The following is a 21499-nucleotide window of genomic DNA, read 5'->3' on the forward strand; positions in this document are numbered from 1 at the left end:
ACTGGTTTTGCCCCCTTAAATGTGGGAGTCAGATTAAGGGCCTGATTACAACTTTGGAGGAGGTGTTAATCCGTCCCAAATGTGACGGATATACCACCAGCTGTATTACGAGTTCCATAGGATATAATGGACTCGTAATACGGCTGGTGGTATATCCGTCACATTTGGGACGGATTAACACCTTCCTCCAAAGTTGTAATCAGGCCATAAGATTGTTCCACAATCATTGGAGATAAATAACAAAGTATGTTTGGGTTTTAGAGCCTGTGAGAGGATATCAAATAGAGTTTGTAAATCAGCCCTATCAGGTAAGAGAGCCAAATGAATTGGTTTTCAGCAGAGTTGGAAGATATTGTAATGGAGGAAATAAAGCAGATGCTAGCAAAGGGAACAATAGTGGAAGTAGGAGAGGAAAAGAAAGCTTTTGTGAGTACACTTTTTCTTGTAGACAAAAAGGACAAAGGATGGCACATGGTATTAAATTTGAGGATTTCTAATCAAATTGTAATGTATAGGCATTTCAAAATGAAAGGGGTACATATGTTGCAAGACATGCTTCAGGAACAAATTTGGATGGTGAAGTCCAGTCTCAAAGATGCGTATTTCACAACTCAAATAGGGAAGGAGAGCAGGAAATATCTACAAATCAGGTGAAAGGGGTTTTGTACAAGTTCAGTGTCTTCTGTATAGATTATCTGCAGCCCCTTGGTGTTTTACAAAAGTGTTAAAGCCAGTAGTATGTTACTTAAGGGAAAGAGGTTTCGGATGATAATATATTTGGATGATACTCTGTTGATTGGATAGGATCTGGAGTATTTGAAAAGGCATCTGGTTCTAATGAAGGATTTGATTGAGAATTTGGGTTTCATAGTGAACCCCGAGAAAAAGTTTTTAATTCCAACCCGATGTTTAGAGTTTCTGGGGTTGGTAGGAGATACAATGTCTTGTCAGTTGCAAGTACTGGAGAAAAAAGTGAGAAAGAGAAGACAAGAAGTGCATGCTTTGTTGAAGAAAGATCAGGGGATGTTGAGGGAGTTAGCTCAGGAGATTGGTCTGTTGTTTTCATCAATACAGGTAATTTTTCGAGGACCGTTACATTGCAGATCATTACAGTGGTTGAACATGTTGGGTCTGTTAAGTGGTCTGTGGTACGGAGACAGGATAGTTTTGATTCAGGATGCAAAGGTAGAGTTGCAATGGTGGGAGTAGAATTTGGAGGCATGAAATGGAAAGGCAATAGTTGGAGTAAAACCAGATTTCATTTTGAATTTCTAACATGAGCAATTTGGGTTTGGGGCTTTTCGCTCAAGTCATGAAACAGGATGTGTGGAGAATGCATTAGAAAAGGAGCGTCACATAAATTGTCTAGAGATGAAAACAGGATTATTTGTTTTGCAGAGTTTCAAAAGACAGTTAGAAGGTCATTCTGTTCTCTTGAGGAGGGACAGTATATCGACAGTGACCTATATCAACAAATTGGGAGCAACCAGATCAAAGAGGTTGTCCGATGTAATTCAGGAGATGTGGAAATTTTGTTTGGAACACAAAGTTTTTCTGAAGGCAGAGTATTTACCTGGTGTATGCAATGTAGTAGCAGATTAGAATTCAAGGAACCTGGTAGCAGATTACAGTGACTGGAAAATTTAGGGAGGGTTTGTTTTAGAGAATTAATGAGATTTTGGGTCCCTTTGGGGTAGATCTTTTTTCATCCAGGTTGACATCCTAGTTACGGAATTACATAAGTTGGAGACCAGATCCACAAGCGATAGAGGTGGATGCTTTCACTCAAGACTGAAGGGGAAAGAAGGGTTATGCTTTCCGTAATTTTTTGATGATACAGAGGGTGTTAGTTCAGGTGAGGAAACAGAAGTATCAAATAGTGTAGTTGATCCCATTTTGGAAAACTCAAGTCTGGTTTCCAAATTAATTTTAGATGGCAGTCGAGATTCCTTATTTAATTCTGTTGTGCAAAGGTCTTTTGAAAGGAGTAGAGCAAGAGGAACACCCTTTAGTATCAGCAGCTTTACTCAACCTTTTGGCATGGAAGATCTCAGGAGTTCACGAAGATTCTCAAGCCTTTCAGGAGCAGCTTCAGAACTGCTTGATGAGTCGTGGGCACGTGGTGCAAGAAAGAAGTACTGAGGAGCTTGGAGAGTTTGGTTATGTTGGTGCATGGAAAGGGATTTGGATCCAGTATAGGTGGATGAGGTGGAAATTGTCAATTGTTTTTATCAGAGTTGCTTGGAAAAGCATTATTGTCACACATTCACCTAGTTCTAACCACAGGGTTACACTGGAGTCGATGCTGGACCCCCACTCCCTCCCAAGCAGACACAGGCCCGCAATGGTACACCTAGATTTGGCCGGCCTCCAGAGGGTGAAGGAGGGAAGGGACAATATAATAAAAGAAAACAGATTCTGCTCAGCAAAGGTTTTACTTTGCGTAACAGGATGCTCCTCTCCTGGGACCTTGTTTGTGTGTGAAGGTGGACGTTTACAGGACCAGCATCTCTTGTTTTATGAAGACACAATATGCACTGGGAACAAGAGGCAATTACCATCAATACTTCTACACAATTTACAATGCACTCCTTCAATAACCAACACTCCTTCATAATCACAGCATGAGTGGAATCAACCAGATTCTTGGATTAGAATCTTCTGAGACTCAAGAAAGAACTCAAAATACTGATTGGAGCCTATGATACTCCCAGGGTAAACTCAGAACATAGATTGGAGTTACTGGCACTCCTAAGATTATACGTGGTAAAGCAATTGGAGTCAGAGACACTCCCAAGGTTATCCTCGGTACATGGATTGGAGTCGGAGACACTCCCAAAGCATACACGAAACAAGGTTGATCTTGGTGAATATGTTGGAGATGAAACAAACTCTCTTGGTATGCTAGAGACAAGGTTACACTCAGAACTAGGTTACGAGTTACTGACATTCCCAAGGTTACACTGTATGCAGGTTATACTCGGCACAAGGTAATACTCAGAACAAGGTTATACTTGGAACAAGGTGATACACAGCACAAGGTGGGAATTTCTAGACACTCTCAAGTTTGTACTTTAACCATGGTGTGGAGTTACTGGCACTCCCAAGTTTATAGTAGGTTCAGAGTTTGAAGTTATTGACACTCCGAAGCTATACTAGAAACAAGGTTATGCTCAGTACATAGGTTGAAGTTACAAGGTTCATTCAGAATTCAGTCTCTAGTTCATGAGCATCACAGGTCAATGGCCAAGGTTTGGAGAGATGTTCTGGAGCAAGGACAGGCAAGGAGTGCTGAAAGAAAATTATAGACAAGGAGCTGGAACAAAGTCTAGAGTCTTGAACATACCACACCATCACCTGCAACGGATTCCCCACCCGAGATGGAACAAGGTCACCAAAGACCAATTGATCACTACCCTCTCCCGGAACCCACCTATCGACACCACCAACACTGACACAGCAGCCTGCCACCTTAGGCAGTGGATCGACGACTGTGCCAACACTCTCGCCCCGATCAAAAAACCTTCTAACAGACTCACCGACAGAAAGGCCTTCTGGTTCACCGCCGACCTCCAAGAATTCAAGCAAACATGCCAAAGACTCAAAAAGAAGTGGTGCCAAGATCAGACACCGGACCACCACACAGCCTTCAAGAACGCCATCCACAGATACCACCAACTCATCCAAAACCACCAAGAGAACCGCCTTCAAGGAATGCATCAACAACAACGTACACAGCTACAAGGAGCTCTTCAACATCGTGAAGGAGCTCTCCAACCCTGGCTCCAATGTCAACGACATCCCCCTATCACAAGACCTCTGCGACTCCCTAGCCACCTTCTTCTACCGCAAGATCGCATACATCCATGACAGCTTCAATACTCAGACTCCGCCCGTCAACCACCGACACCGCAGACTCACCACCCACCAGCCTCCTGCTTTCCTGGACCCAAGTCAATGACAACGACACCATCGAAATCATGAACACCATCCACTCCGACTCACCATCCGACCCCTGCCCTCACCACATCTTCAACAAAGCAAGCTCCGTCATCGCACCCCAACTCTGGAAGATCATCAACAGTTCCTTCGAGACCGCCACCTTCCTGGAGAGCTGGAAACATGCCGAGATCAACGCCCTCCTCAAGAAACCCAAGGCGGACCATAGGACCTCAAGAACTTCCGGCCCATCTCCATGCTCCCCTTTTCGGCAAACGTCATAGAGAAAATTGTCAACAAACAACTGACCCGTTTCCTCGAGGAGAACAACACTCTGGACCCTTCCCAATCCAGATTCCACAGCAACCACAGCACCAAAACCGCCCTCATCGCCGCCACCGATGATATCAGGACCCTACTTGACAACAGCGAACCCGCAGCCCTCATCCTCCTGGACCTCACAACGGCGTTCAACACCATCTGCCACCACACCCTACGCACACGCCTCAACGGTGCAGGAATCCATGACAGAGCCCTGGACTGGATCACCTCCTTCCTCACCGGGAGAACTCAGAGAGTCCCCCTCCCTCCATTCTGCTCTGAAGCCACCAAAATCATCTGCGGCGTACCGCAGGGATTGTCCCTCAGCCCGACCCTCTTTAATGTCTACATGACTCTGCTCACAAACATCGCCCAATCTCACAAACTCAACATCATCTCATACAGCGATGACACCCAGCTGATCTCTCCCTCGCCAAGGACCCTGCCATCACCAAGACCAACCTCCACGAAGGAATGAAGGCCATCGCCGAATGAAGAACAGCTGCCTGAAACTGAATTCTGACAAGACTGAGGTCCTCATCTTCGGCTCCACCCCCTCGGCATGGGACGACTCCTGGTGGCCTGCTACACTGGAAACCGCACCAACACCCACCGACCACGCACGCAACCTGGGCTTCATCCTGGACTCATCACTATCAATGACCCAGCAAGTCAACACCATCTCCTCCAACTACGGCAATGCCCTCTACGCAGGAACCACAGCCAAGCTCCAGAAAAGACTGCAACACATACAGAACACCTCCGCACGCCTCATCCTGGACATTCCCCGCCACTGCCACATCACAGCCCACCTGAGAGACCTCTACTGGCTCCCCGTCAAAAAGGGAATCACGTTCAAACTCCTTACCCATGCTCACAAGGCACTGCACAACACCGGACCAGAATACCTCGACAGGTGGCTCTCCTTCTACACACGACCCAACAGATTCGCTCTGCCGACCTTGCCCTCGCCACCGTTCCATGCATCCACAGCACGACCAGCGGTGGCAGATCGTTCTCCCACCTCGCCGCCAAGACATGGAACACTCTTCCCACCCATCTGTGACAGACACAGGACCTACTAACCTTCAGGAGACATCTCAAGACATGGCTGGTCGAGCAGCAGCAGCCCCCCCTCCCCTCGGTGCTTTGAGACCCTCATGGGTGAGTAGTGTACTTTACAAATAATCTGATTGATTCATTGATTGAGAAGTTTGACTAGCATGCCTGCTACTACTATAAAGGATTAGTACACATTAACCTGAAGGGAAAGGTACTTAGCCTTTCCCAGTACTTTAACTGGAATCCAAAGGTGGCAGGGGGGCTTATTGCAGGAATCGTAAGATGAGGAGGAATCTTAGCTTATGGAGGGAGACACTGGAAGCTTTGTAGGGGTCAGGATGACGGACTCATTAGGAGGGCTTGGAAGACTAGAGCACTGGGAGTTTCTGGATGACTCAGGAGGTGAGTGCATGGATGAGGCTTGCGCAGGGCTGGGAAGTTGAAGGTCCGGGCAACTTGGGGGACGAATTTTGCATTGGGCAGGAATGCAGGAAGATCCAGGTGACTCAGGAGGGGAGTGCAGGGCCATTGCTTACGTGGGACAGGTACGAGGCCAAGCACTGATGCAGGTTCAGAGCGACGTATTTATACAGGGGGCAAAGAATGCTCCAGAGGATCATGTGGCCATGTGAAATCTTCCAATTAACCTGGGGAAAATCATGTGTTACATACAACAGGAAAATTACATGTTGCAGATAACAATAACACATACAGCGGAACCCCAATTCAATGGTTCACAATGGAAACATGACTATCCTACACAGACATGTGATATTTGCTAGTGCTAACTAGACTACACTTGCATAGCAATAGAACAAAAGGGTCAATGGTTCAGGATTTCTGGGGGGTGGCATGGAATACTTGAGACGGAAAGGTGTCACAAGGGAAGGAATAAAATGAAGCCAGCGAGTAATACCCATTGCACACAGGGTACAAGATGGAGTCATGACAATTATCATATAGGACGGTTAATTGTTATAGGTCGGCTATAGCACTAGGTCATTCTTTGGTTCAAGGAATTTCTATTGGAAGTAGTCCTTTGGTGCCACCTCCATGGAAAGGTGGAGTCGGGATCAGCATGGTGTTACCTCCATGGGCACCACCGTGGCTGACCACCACTTCGAACACAGCCAACCCATCAGAATCCATCATCCTGGCAGTGGTGGCGGTTTCCTGACGGTCTGACTGCCAGGATCGTAATCTGCTGGTCAGATCACCAGGAAGGCAGCGGTCTGACTGCTACCGAGGGTTTGGCAGTCCTTGGACTACCAATTTTTAATCGGGCCCCATGTTTGGTTCAATTTTGTATCCGAGTTTTGACAACATTCCGAAGGCATATGTGGTGAGGTGTTTGAGAGTATGAGTGAAGGTTATTAAACAAAAGATATGCAGGAGAGGATCCATTGTCAATTTCTTATGTAAAGCCATTTAAAGATGTATCAAATGCAACAATTGCAAGATGAGTGATATCGGTAATGAAACAAGCAGTGTGGATTTGCCTAAATTTACACTTTTAGGAGATTTTATTTTAAGGCTGTGGGACATGTTTCAAGTTATGCCTTGAAAAGATTTGAGTATGTAGCCTCCTGTCTTGACATAAAATGACGATTCTTATAGGTTGACTGAATAAAGAATCACAATTTTATTTAAGACTAGGAGGCTAGCATTATCCCACCCACCCTTCCTATTTGAGGACTTTTTTATGTTGGGAAGGAATATTGAAAAGACAAGAATGTTTCTTTAGTATGTGGAATAGTTTGCGCTATTAGTGTTTAGAATTACTTTCAAACACAGTTTTTTTCTTGATTTATTTTTTGCAGATAATTACGTTGAATAAAGAATGTATGGGGAGGAGTAATGAAGAACAAGTTTTGTCTGGAGCAATCAAACAAAAGAGGGGGAAAACGGAGGGCAAGGTGCCTTCATGTAACTGAAAGTTCTGTTTTATTGTTATGTTTCAAAGTTCTACTTTGGAAGCTTTTAAAGTGCTGCTCTGAAGAGTGAACAAAAGATTTATGCATAATGCTAGCTTCTTAGTAGCTAAAAATTTGCGAGTCGGAAATTGTGAGTCGTATGACTCGCAATTTCCGACTCGCAAACAGGTATCCAACAAGAAAAAGCGACTTCATTTTGCGACTCGGAAATGAAGTCGCACCACAGATTGCGAGTCCGCTGTTTGCAAGGCCGCTTTTTGCGACCTCGCTAAAAACGAACATGCAAATTGCGAGTGGGTGTCGCAATTTGCGACTGTGCCGCAAATTGCGTGCAGGTGCAGCAGAACAGTCTGGAAAACACTTCCTGGCTATTGCTGATGACATCACAGGCAGGAAGTTTACAAATACACCTGGGAGGAGGGAGGACCGCACCCATCTCCAACTGCTGAACAACCACCAGGAGGAACAGCAGCAAGAATGGAGGACTCTGGCAGGAAGAGGAAACTTAAGTTTTCAGAGAAGGAACTGGAGGTGCTGACAGATGAATGCTGCCAGCACCATGACCAGCTATTTGGAAGGGCTGCCCTCAGTGTGCCAGAGACAGACAAAAGGAGGATTTGGACTGACATCCAGGAGAAGGGAAATGCAATAGGGGTGAGCCACAGGAGCATTGAAGAGCTGAAAAAGAGATGGTACGACCTGCGCTCCAGGACCAAGGAGAGGGTGGCAGAGCGCCTCTGGGAGATGAGGGGCACAGGAGGAGGCCCATCCACCATCTCACCACCCACACCCATGGAGGAACGTGTGGAACAGACCCTGGAGCCAGAGGCAGTGGCTGGAATTGGAGAGCTGGACACGTCAGCGCCAGGAACATCAACAAGTGAGTACCATGAAACATGCATGTGCACCCATATCTGTCATACCCCCACCCACCCAGTACACAGCAGCATGCACAACCAAATTAGCTCCATTCCAGACTAGCAACCATTATGGGCAATGTAGTCCAGTAGGCAGCTGATAGGCAACAGTTTATTAGGAACCATACAACAGATGTTAGATACTGACAGTGTGTTCCATATGTCCCACAGGTCTCCCACAAGACATCCCCACCAGCCAGTCCATCCAGGGTGCAGAGGTCAGCCAACAGGCAGCACAAGACTCAGGAGCAGCCACCACAGGGCCCAGCACCACCCGACCACAGTCCCCTCCAGCTGCACCATTGGACATTGGGGAGATTGACCCAGCACCCGGTCCCAGCCACAGTGCCAGCCAACAGGACCCTGATGCTCCACCGCGTCGCAGACGACGTGTCCATGTCCCTGCAGTGTCCCAGGGAGATGTAGGGGACTCTTCCATGTCAGCCGCCAAGGCAGCTCTCATCAGAGGTCAGCGTCTGCAAGCAAGGCAGATGAGAGTCATATCAGGGGCCATGCAGCGTATGGAGCGGAATGTCACCACAGGGCTGGCACAGGTGCACACAGACTTCCAAAGCCTGAAAAGTCATGTCGGTGACCTTGCACTCTCCATCTGGCAACTAGTAACTGAACTTGTTTCAGAGAGACAGAGTGCAAGGCGCCGTGAGCGCACATTCATACACCGTTTGGACCGCATGGCTGCCTCAATCGTCCGCCTGGCTGTCAATACAACAGGGCTGTCACGCCGGACAGTCAGTTTGCAAGTAGACTTGGGCCACTTTGCAGGGGATGTGGCTCGCGGACTGGGACGGATAAGCCACACTGTGGACATGATGGAGGCAAGACAGGTGGCTAGGGGCATGGCAGACACACCTCAAGATAGTGAGGAGGGCTCCACCGTCAGTAGTGCATCTGCCACGGACACAAGGGTATTGAGGAGTAGCAGTGCACGTCAGGGATCTGCTGACACTCCAGGCACTAGCCATGCTGGGCGTCCCAGGCGTAGGAGTTGAGCTATGCACTTGCGGACAATTGAGGCACATGAGGTGAATGTGTCCTCATTGCAGGTGGACATTTACAGCCCCTGACCAACAGTTCAGTTCTTTAGTTATTAGGTTCACTTAATAAAAGTTCTTGTTTGTTCCACTTCATACCTGGGCTCTTTGTGTGTGACATTCGTGTGTGTGGTGACAGATAGCACATACCTTCCAAAGTATTGGTTTGCAATGTGGTCCCATCTCTGTCTGCCTTGATTTGCAATGCTTCTATCCCCATGATGGCGATGTGGTAGCTCTTGCTCGTCATCCTCCGAATCTGGGTCTTCTGGGGTGAGATGTAGCCCACGTCTGGTGGCAATGTTGTGCAGTATAGGGCATGCGCCAACTATCTTGAATGCTGTTAGTGGGGCATACTGGAGCACACCTCCACTTCTGTGGAGGCATCGGAATCTTGCCTTCAACAGTCCAAAGGTCCTCTCTATGACATTTTGGGTCCTCCTATGTGCACTGTTGTATCGCTTCTCAGTCTCATTGCTGGGTGTTAAGTACGGGGTAAGTATCCATGGTCGTGGCGCATATGCACTGTCACCTGTTTGGCAAAAATGGACAATGTTAGCAGGCCATGGATGGTTTCCACATTGACCTGTGTGTATGTCTTCAGGGTGTATTCAGCAATACCTAGGAGATATCCGTCTCCAAACTCCCCACGTTCTAAACGTTGGTGTATCCCACTGTGCCTGAAAATGTAAGAGTCATGTGTACTCCCTGGAAATTTGTCTACCATGTCAGTGATAACATAATGGGCGTCACATACCACCTGGATCTTTAGTGTGTGGGAACACTTCCGGTTGCGGAACAGATATTCCAGATTTGCAGGAGGGCAGATTTGTATATGTGTCCCGTCTACACACCCTATTACATGAGGGAATTTGGCAATCCTGTAGAATTCCAACTTGGTGCTGTTGATTTCTGCCTCATTCCTGGGTAGGTATATATATCTGGACATGTGTGTGAGTATGGCATCTAAGAAACATCTGAAAAACCGTGAGAGTGCACTTTGGGATACCCCACCTGCCACAGCAATGACCCCCTGATAGCTACCCGAGGCCAAGAGATGCAGTGAGCATAGCACTTGCACATGTGTGGGGATGGCGCTGCCGCGCAGAGTCTGGCGTTGAAGCTGCGGATTGAGTAGATCTATTAATTCTAATATTGCTGCACTGCTGAGTCTGTATTTATCATAAATCTCCTCCTCAGTTTGTTGGAAAAGTGTCTGCCTGGTTCTGTATATCCTCTCCTGTCTCTGGCTCCTCCTCCTCCTCTGCTGTGTGGCATGGACTCTCCTCCTCCTTGCCATCACATATATTTCCACCATCTTGAGTCACCCAGATGCCTTCTGGGTCTCCTTTTATACTTTGGTTCTGGTTACCACCTGCTCTGAGTTAGTGGTAAATTGGGTGTGCAAAATGGGTTTTTTGCGACTAGTCGCAATTTGCGAGTGGCTTTTTCATATGGTTTGCGACTCGCTAATTGCGACTTCCTATTTGCGGGTCGCACTATGGGGTCGCAAATTTAGCAAGTCGGTAATGGCTCGCGTCGCTATTTGCGATTCGGAAATGGGGTTTTTGCATCCCATTTCCGATTTTGCGGGGTCACAAATAGCGATTCGGGCCATTTGCGACTCGCAAAATTTTGCTACATCTGGCCCCTAGTCTTTATTAAAATCGCAATTCTTTATTCAGCCAACCTATAAGAATCATTATTTCCTTACCATGGTTCAGAAACAACAGAGCATGCTGGATCAACTGAAATGGTTGCAAGAGGATCGGAATAATAGAGACAGAGTGTGGGCCTTCCATAGCACTATAAGTTAATATGGGTCACTTGCGCAATAATGCAAGTACTTCTTATAAAAATGTGCCATGATAATCCTCTGGCAAAACATTTATTAATCTGGAAGGGTCAGGTTTTAATCACAATCAATTCTACAGGCCAAGACTACAACAATCTATTAAGGATTATGCCAATGCTATTTGTGTTTAAGTAAAATCACAACATGCTGAGCCTGAAGGATTACTTCAACAAGTACCCACCCACAATAACCCTGGACTAGAGTAAGAATGGACTTCATGGTTGAAACTCCCTGTGTAATGAAGTTTCAATCCTACCCTGATTATAGTGGATTATTTTAATAAATTGGATGATTTTATTCCCTTCCCAAGATGCCCTCTGCTTCGGAACTAGCCATGGTTTTTCTTAATGAACATCTCAAGGTGATTATAATAAACAGAGGAAGCCAAACACCACCTTTTTGCACCATAGTACCAAGAAATGTCTGACTATCCTCTCAAAATTAAATATAATAATTATTTGCCCCCACTCAAAGTTTAGTACCCAATATTTTGGTCCCTTTGAGGTGGCATACAGGGTAGTTCCCTTGGTGCTTAAACTAACCCTCCTTGTTCATTGGAAAGTAAATCAGTAATACATGTTGTTAGAAATGGGGTCTCTAGATGGCAGCTGGTTTGCACCCTGTCCAAGTAGGGACCCTCACTCTACTCAGGATAAGGGAGATACCCGCTCAGATAACCCCTGCTCACCCCCTTGGTAGCTTGGCACGAGCAGTCAGGCTTATCTCAAAAGTAATGTGTAAAGCATTTGCACACAACACACAGTAATAAGTGAAAACACTACAAAAGGACACCACACCAGTTTTAGAAAAATAGAAAATATTTATCTATATAAAACAAGACCAAATATGATAAGAATCCAACATGCAGTAAGAAAAATATGAATTATGCAAGATTTACTCAAAACTACAGTTCCTTGAAGTCGATAGCTCCACCTGGGGCTATCACGGCGTCGTGATCAACAAAACCAACAGTTCAGGCCGGCCGCAGCGTTGCGGGCTAGCTACGGTGTTGGGAAGACCCGCAAACAGTCCCTTAGATTTGCAGGGCGTCGTGATCCTTGCGTTGAGCTCCGGAGGGCAGCGTCACTGATGTTGCGGTGTCGGGTCCGGAGTTGGTGCAGGAGTCGTCGGGCCCTTGAGGTCACTCGCGTTGCAGATCGAACTCCTAGCTGATGACGTCAGGTGCACCAGCGTGGATGATGTTGGGGCTGCGGTGCGAAGTGGGACGATGCGACGTGCGGTACCCACAGGTCACGGTGCAGGCAGCGGCTCGGTGACGGCATCCAGCGGCATCAGTGAGACCAGGGCTGCGGTGTGAAGCGGGGTGGTGCGATGTACGGTGTCCACTGGTCACGGTGCAGGCAGCGTCGTCGTCGTTGCTGACGTGCTGTCATCAGTAGGCCCAAGCCAGCGGTGCTGGACGGGACGGTGCTTCGTGACCCTCACAAGCGGTGTCCACAGGCCAAGGTGCAGGCAGGATGCCTGGTGACGACACCGGAGTCGATGGTGCTGGCGTCGGTGGGCCGGGGCTGCGGTGGGGGACGGGACGGTGCTTCGAGTACCCCACGAGCGGTGTCCACAGCCCACAGTGCAGGCAGCGGTGCCGGTGTCAGCAGGAGCATCGTCGTTGGGGATGCTCAGGCTGCGGTGTGAGCAGGCAATGCCGGAGTGTGGGGCCCACAGGTCGCGGTGCGAGCAGCGACTCGGTGAAGTCGTCCAATGACGGTGTCGGTGAGACCAGGGTTGCGGTGCGAAGCGGGGCAATGCGATTTCCGTGTGGCTTTGGCAGGTCATGGTGCAGGTCAGCAGCGTCGTTGGCGGCGTCGCAGTGGTTTCTCCTCCTGAACAGCACAAAACAGACAGTTCCCAGTGCTGCAGGTCGAGGAAACTGAAGTCTTTGGTGTCCCTGAGACTTCCAACAGGAGGCAAGCTCTACTCCAAGCCCTTGGAGAATTTTCTCAAGCAGGACACACAGCAAGGTTCACCCTTTGCACTCTTTTCAGGCAGAAGCAGCAGCTGCAGGCCAGTCCAGCAAAGCAACACAGCAAAGGGACAGTACTCCTCCTTCAGCTCTTCTCCTGGGCAGAGGTTCCTCTTGATTCCAGAAAGATTCTAAAAGTCTGGGGTTTTGGGTCTGCTTCTTATACCCAGTTCTGCCATTGAAGTTTGCAAACTTCAAAGCAAAGTCTCAAGTGTTTGCTAGATCCTTCCTTGTCCAGGCCAGGCCCCAGACACTCACCAGGGGGTCGGAGACGGCATTGTGTGAGGGCAGGCACAGTCCTTTTAGGTGTGAGTGACCACTCCTCCCCTCCCCTCCAGCACAGATGGCTAATCAAGATATGCAGGCTACAGCCCAGCTCCCTTTGTGTCACTGTCTAGAGGAGAGGTGTGAACAGCCCAACTGTCAAACTGACCCAGACAGGGAATCCACAAACAGGCAGAGTCACAGAATGGATTAAGCAAGAAAATGCTTACTTTCTAAAAGTGGCATTTTCAAACACACAATCTTAAAATCAACTTTACTAAAAGATGTATTTTTAAATTGTGAGCTCAGAGACCCCAAACTCCACATGTCCATCCGCTCCCAAAGGGAATCTACACTTTAATCAGATTTAAAGGTAGCCCCCATGTTAACCTATGAGAGGGACAGGCCTTGCAACAGTGAAAAACGAATTTAGCAATATTTCACTGTCAGGACATATAAAACACATTACTATGGGCCTGATTACAACTTTGGAGGAAGGTGTTAATCCGTCCCAAATGTGACGGATATACCACCAGCCGTATTACGAGTCCATTATATCCTATGGAACTCGTAATACGGCTGGTGGTATATCCGTCACATTTGGGACGGATTAACACCTCCTCCAAAGTTGTAATCAGGCCCTGTATGTCCTACCTTAAACATATGTAAAAACAAGTGTACACTGTTCCAAAGACGATGAAAACTAGGGGGACACTAATGTTCAGGAGCAAGAGCCCTCACACATCCAAGGGGATGTCATGCTTCATCATTGGGTAGCTCCTCGTCAGACCGGCGCTGCAATGTCTGACGGGCTCCCCATAAAGGGGGCTCTTTGCCGGAGATCTTTATAGGTAGCTGCCGTAGTGGAGGACACTAGTATCACGGTCAGGCACTATTCCTAGCAGGAGAGTGACTCATAAAATTAGTTCCCAGTCCTAATAGAGTGAATACATTTAATAAATCGAAAGATAAGACTGGAACCAAGATAAAAAAACATAAGGAAAGTGTAATGTGAGAAATAATGCTCAACCACTTTCTACCTAGTGTTGGAGCTTGAGAAAATTATCGCAGGTCTCCTAAAACATGGTCAACATGTTTCGCGTACAGTGGTCTAACAAGATCCTATTACGCTTCTTCAGGACCAATTAATAACAAAACTTTTCCTGTCTATATGTTACAAAAAGTTTGCGTAATTTAATTCGTCAAACGAGTACATGCAGTCACTTACATTGAAGTTCACTGTTTGTCCCCCAAAATTTTTTTACTGTCGCCCTAGGAAACAAAACATTTTATCAATATACACGGAAAAATAAGAGGGAACACCCGTGATACAACAGAGTGTGGTAACCAGTCGTGTGGAATAACAAGCCAGTATGCTTACCATCCCTTGTTATGTGGGGAGCCCCTTGGGAAGTAGCATGCCGAAAGCGGTCACTACTAATAGAGAAATTAAACACAATGAATTTGACACATACAATAGAATCAAACACAGTCAAGCTCACTACTGAAGTACAGGTGATCAGAATGATTGTCAAATATATATTGATCTGTGTGACTCAGATATTCAAAAAAGCTCCCTTCTCTAGTAAATATAATAAAGTAAAATGCGGGGAGGGAATGGAAATACCAAACAGGTAGATACATTCGTTGTCTATAAATTGTTGTCATTGGTGATTTACAGGCTGAGAATCACCCGGACCCAGTCTGGACCTCCATGTATCACTAAGGAACTGAAAAAATGAGCATCTGCTAATCTGTGAAACTGATTCAACAGAGCTCGATGTCTACCCCTTTAAACCAAAACAAAATACAGCGTTAAATCAAGGCAACTTACTTCATATGTGCCAGCAATCCACGGGGTAACCTACCCTGGAGTGCTGTCCCGCATTGTAAACATACTGACTCGGGACGAGTCTTTTAAGGGGATTTTCTCGGGCAGGAAATGGCGCGAGTAGTAAAAACTGAAGAAGGACTCGATTCCAGAGCCTTCTTGGGATGAGTCATAGAAATAGAAAAGAGGCAAGGAAAAGTATTCCGGCGGCCATCTTTGAATAAGAAATGCTCATCTCCAGTAGCTTCGTGGAGTGAGTAGTGGAAACAAAAGACCGTACACTGGACCACCAACCTCCCAGTCCCTCTCTTTGTTGATACTTTAGCAAAGCGGTTTCGCTGCGGGACTTACTGATTAACGCGGGATTCCCCCGCATAAGTCTTGGAGATCATGGATACTTTCCAAGGTCTCAGTTTTGATGACGATGTGGTAGCAGCAATTCTGCAGACACCGTCCATTTTGAGCCATGATGGATCAGCACCCTCGGGCAGCTTAAAAGAGGATTGGGACAAATTGTCCACTCTGAAACGCGATTTGATTAAGACCATTATGCACAGAACCATAATGACCGAATACCTTAGAGCCAACATTGCCCGCAATGGCCTATTAGTTTCACAGATTAGCAGATGCTTGTTTTTTCAGTTCCTTAGTGATACATGGAGGTCCAGACTGGGTCCGGGTGATTCTCAGCAATTTACTTTGCATTGTTCATATGATGACTAGTGCCAATAATTCTTCTAAGTTGTACTGTATCATGATTTCTTGCCTGCCAGGCCTTGGAATGGTTTAGCTCTCAATTCTCTATTATGTTGGGTAGGATATTTGGTACATGTAACGTACACTTCCAAAATGACCTTTTTCTTTTCAATACACCTCTTCACCAGTATTTCTGAAGTTTGCATGTGTGTAATTTTAATTGTATGTGTAATTCACAAAAATTCACAGAAAGGTCTAATCATTCCATTAATAATTTTTAACTGTTCGGTTGCTTCATTTGTAGCTGGAGGCGCATTTGACTTACAATCCAGACTTTTAATGTCTGATTGTTTGTAATCCATATTAAGTCCCACACTCAGAGCCAGTGGGGACACCTCCTTTCCAGACCAGGATCAAGAGTTCAGTGAGGACACCACTTCTGCAAGTCTGGATGACGATGAGCTGGCTTAGCCACCTGGTCTCTCCGGACAGGCAGCTCCAGTGAGTCACACTCACCCACATCTACTTTTCCTATCCCAGCTACAACAACACCTCAGCCCCGGGATACCTCCACTTCCTGTGTCCAAAGGAATATAACACCCATCTTGTGCCACCCAGTCCTGGCTGCTGTGGAGCCAACACCACTGCCACCTGCAATTCAGCCTGGACTCAGTGCTTCCAGGGCACAGGGTAGTAGAGGTAGTGGTAGATGTGGTGGGAGTGAATCTGTGGGCCAACAAATTAAGATAACTGTATACACTGTCACCCAGACCACCATAGACCAAGATTTGGTAGCCCTTTATCAGTCCCAAGACATGATGGGCCAGGTCTTAACAGAGCTCTGCGACATTAAGCAGATGCAGAGGGAGCATAATGAAAAGATGCAGAATCTCAGCTAAAATTTGTGCTTCCTGACTGAAGTGATGTTTGACATTTACCACCATATTTTCAGGACTTTTCCTGTACCATCTTCCCCTGTCTGTGGTCCTTTGACCTCTGGACAAAATACATTAGTCTCAGCCACAGAAAGGGAGATAGGGAGACCCTGCCACAATGAGAAGCTGCAACACCCCCCAGGCCCTGCAACTGCTGATCCAACCTCTCTGGAGGGAACATTCACCTGGACCACCAGAGAGGCTGGAAAGTCCTCTACCACAACCAGCAAAAGACACAAAACCTAATTTCTTCCAGTGCGTGACTACCATTCACTGTGGACTATCTTATGGACACTTGTACCTTTTGGAGGACTGTTGTATTTTGCATATTAGACTTTGAACAATTTAGCCTCTACAAAAATAGTTTCATCTACCATGATTGACTGTTTTGTTTGGGTTTTTCATTTTTCTTTTGGTTTTCAACATGCTTATGTTTATTTCGGTTTGATTAATAAATTCAAAACCCACAAAGTCGAAGACTGCTGATGTATTTCTTGTGGTATTTCTTTCTTTATTTCTTACTCCTATCATTATTTTTAAAAAGCTAACAACAAATAAGATTTTTTTTCTTCTAAACTTACAACTATGCAATGTGCATCCCATTTCCAAAAAAGGAAAAAATACCAAACGCATATCTCAATGTATTGATTACATGCATCTGTAAGAAATAATTGGTTTTAGAAAATTCTAAAAAAATCACAACCAATGTACAACCCAAATAGTCTGTGTCAGTTGTATTTTTACTGGTCACAGCCCTGACAAAATAGAAGAGTGAGGTATAATCCTAATACAAAGATTCAATAGGCAAACTACTATTGATTCATGTCATCAGCTGGACCCAGACATCCTTCCTCACAATAGGAACCCCACATCAATAATACCAACAGTGAACATCATGGTACTGCTACATTTTCTGACCACAGGATCATTTCAATACACTGTGACAGTATCTGGTAGAATGTCACAACCAACTTCCTGTGGTGTGCTAAAAAAAAGTTCTTTGTACTATGATGAGACACATCAACAGCTTCAGACACTTAATTCAAAATTAGTATTTAGCCAAACTGAAATGAGAGGAATATGCATAGCTCGACTTATACATGTGGTATGGGGAAGTTAAGCAGCACATATTGCCTTGGTGGCAACATTCAACAGAAAAGAAGTTTAATGGAATCTCAAGAACATCTATTCAATCACTATGCAAGTTGTCTTTGTACAAGATATGAGCATCCAAATTGTATATATCTTTCACAGGATCAATTCATGTTCCCTTTGTACTTTGCAACAGCAGTATATACTGCAAATGTCACAAATTTGAAATGTCCAAATGAAGATGACATGATGTAAGATCTCACAAAGGAAAAACATTAAGAGTATATTTATTTTACATGACAAAATGGACTCCAATGATAAGTTATGAGGACACATTTACTTACAACAATCAGAGATAATCAATGAACATAGTAGTCAATGTGTCAAAACATTTAACAACAACGCCTTTGCCCTTGAATTTCCTGAATTAACCATTTCTAAAAAAATCTAAAGGGATGACTGATATGATCATTATGGCACAAGTTGTTTTGACAATTAATTTAACAATATATAAAGATAAACTTACACTCATGTCAAGAAGTTGTCAATGACATCTTGACGTAAGTCAATTCCTTCCTCTTCACCACTATCATCTTCATTTAACATTTCAGCACCCTCACCTGGTGTCTCTTCATGGTCTCCATCTTCTACAATGTATCGGCTGTTCCGTCGCAGGGCTATGTTGTGCAACATGAGGCAGGCAGCAGTGATTTGGGCCACCTTATCGGAGAGTAGAGGAGAGCTTGTCCAGACAACAAAATCTGGCCTTCAGGAGGCCAACAGTCTGCTCCATTGGCCTCCATTTCTTCCATGGGCCTCATTGAAGCGGTCTTCCCCCGATGCTGTTGGATTCCTCATCGGTGCTAGCAACCATGGTTGTTTGGATAACCTGACTCTCATATATGTAAGTAAAAAATATATTGAGCAAAAATATCTCATCCCATTATACATTCATAAACTATAAATAAAGAAAATGACCATATTGTCATATTGTGCGTACCAACAAGCCAGTATATCTCATATCCAAGTTGTGACATTTACAGGGGTATGCTGCTGTTCAATAGTACAAAGGACTCATGTGTTGACCCTGGGAAATGGGCACACACGGTTGAGATGTAATAATCAGGTAGGCAGAGATCTTGCACATTGATTAAATAGAAGATCTTCCGATTGCAGTAGACCTGTTCCCTGGCGTGCGGTGGTACTAAGGCAATATGTGTGCCATCAATTGCTCAAACCACATGTGGTATGCAACCCAAAGTATAGAAATCTCCCTTCACATTTGCAAAATCCTCATTTTTTGTGTCTTGATGTGTCTCTTCATTGAAGAATGAATTTCTTGCAGCACACCACTGAAGTTGGTTGTCACATGCTACAGTGTATTAGATGGACCCTGTGGCCAAAAAAAGGAGTATTGACAATATTTTCACTATTGGTGTTATTGTTGTGGGATTCCTATTGAGAGGCAGAAAATATGGCTCCAGCTGATAACATAAATCCAGAATAGTTTGCCTATTTAAACTGATTTCTTTTTATAATATCCCTTTCTTCCATGGTAGCAAGGTCTGGAAATGGTCCGAACGCTTGAGGCTGTTGTCTTCTGACTCTCCCTGGGTTCATATGTCTGCATTTAAGAAAAACAAAATATCACTTAAAATGGGCAAACAATAATTTGATACATGTCTGTAAGATTCCATATGTTTTTTTACAGATATGTACACATCATATTTTAGTGATGTTGAAACTTAGAATCATGTCTGATATTTAAAAAAAATAATGTGCAGATTATACACTTAAAATGTATTATACACACATTATTTTTTATAACATTCCATCAACAAACCTATAAAATATGCAGTTCTACTATCAAATTCAAACACAGTAACGCATTACATTATATTTTGTGAAATTTGTCAAAAAACAGTAATGTACGCACTTTACATTGGTAAGCAAACTAGCCACTATTTTGAGTGGTGGTGATGCACTTAACATTTCAAAATACACTGATTCACATCCTGAAATTGTGGCCACCTGACCTTGCCGTCAGGACATTGGCAATCCGACGGCGGAAGTTGACCGCCTAGTAGGTGTAACACTCCATGACGGACACAGCCATAGACTAATGTGTGTGATGGCAATGCACGAAAGCCAATGGCTGTATCCATCTCTGTTGATGATTGCATATGTTGAGTACATGTACGCACCTTTATAAAAAAAAGCTCACTTGCTGCCTAACACTGCCACAAACAACACCTCTTCCATTTTTTCTGCTGTTATTGACCTCTGGGAGCTATGATGCCAGGCAAAACAAGTGACAGGGCCCCTACCTTCTCCGCTGAGAACTTGGAACTGCTTACCACAGAGGTTCTGTCCCTGTACTGCTAGCTGTACCGGAACCCAGAGGAACAGGTATATGTTTGAATGGAAATGGTATTGCTCAGTAACTTGTTTCTTTTTTAATCACAGGCTAATTTGTCCCTTTTAGTTCCTGAGTGAAGTGTTATGATTGGACTGTAGTCAACTCAGTAGTTTGGCTGGGAACATACTGATGTTTAACAATGTTCTTAAATGTGTGCACATTGAAATGAAAAGTCAACAGAATGAGTAAGGCCACTTTTCATTTCAATTCACTCACAAATCAAGATTTGAATTTACAAACTGCATGCCCCTTACTTCCAGTTGTGAGTAGACAATGTACCATAAGTATAAGTGAAAAATACATCCATATGTCGAAATGAGAGAAATGTAAAGTGCAAGAAAAAACTTTAAAGTTATGGACTTGGCAGAATATTTTTTATCACTTTAATTTTGTCTCATTTTCTGATAAATGAGTATTTGTATGTATCACCCATGTAATGGTGACACAGATGAGGAAATGTATATCCTGTGTTGTAAATATGTATGACACAAGCTCTCAATGACCCATACAAATATGTTCCATTCCTACACACACTTGTTTATACATCCCTAAAAACTGTACACTCACTGACACACATGGCAGTCTTTACATACTGCCCTTAGACATTGTATGTGGTTCAAACCATAGTACTTGACTCTAAAAACATTAGGCATTAAGCCAATGAAGTTGTGCGTGGGGATGTGTGCTAACAATGTACACGTTGCTTAACCTTCAGTAGCTCACAATAATTTGTACTGATTGGAAGTAGCTCTCACTACAGGAAATGTTTCAGATCCCTGGCCTAGATTATATTTGTACCCTGGATTTGTAAGAAGGGTACTCAACAAGTCACTACAAATTAGTATTTCCTAGGAAAAATAAAATTTTGGCAAATAACCTGTACTAACTTTTTAGAAATGCTTGTGAGAGATTTTACACAATTGTCACAGCAATACAGACAAGCAAAACCTCATGAAACATATTTTCTTTCTTTTCTCTTATTCATACAGGTCAACGCCCATCAGAAGAAGGTGATGTGAAAGGCCATTGGCAAGAAGGTGCGGCCCCTGAGGATCTACAAACTGTGCAGCATACATTGCAGAAAAAGGTGGGAGGACTTACGCCGCTGTACCTGCAAGTCATCTGAAGTCCAGCTCGGCAGGTCCTCTCAATTTGGGATGCGTGTGAGCCTCACCCTACCCCCCCCTAAAGGCCCGCATAC

This window comes from Pleurodeles waltl, chromosome 12 (genome assembly GCF_031143425.1).
Source record: "Pleurodeles waltl isolate 20211129_DDA chromosome 12, aPleWal1.hap1.20221129, whole genome shotgun sequence".
Taxonomy (NCBI): domain Eukaryota; kingdom Metazoa; phylum Chordata; class Amphibia; order Caudata; family Salamandridae; genus Pleurodeles; species Pleurodeles waltl.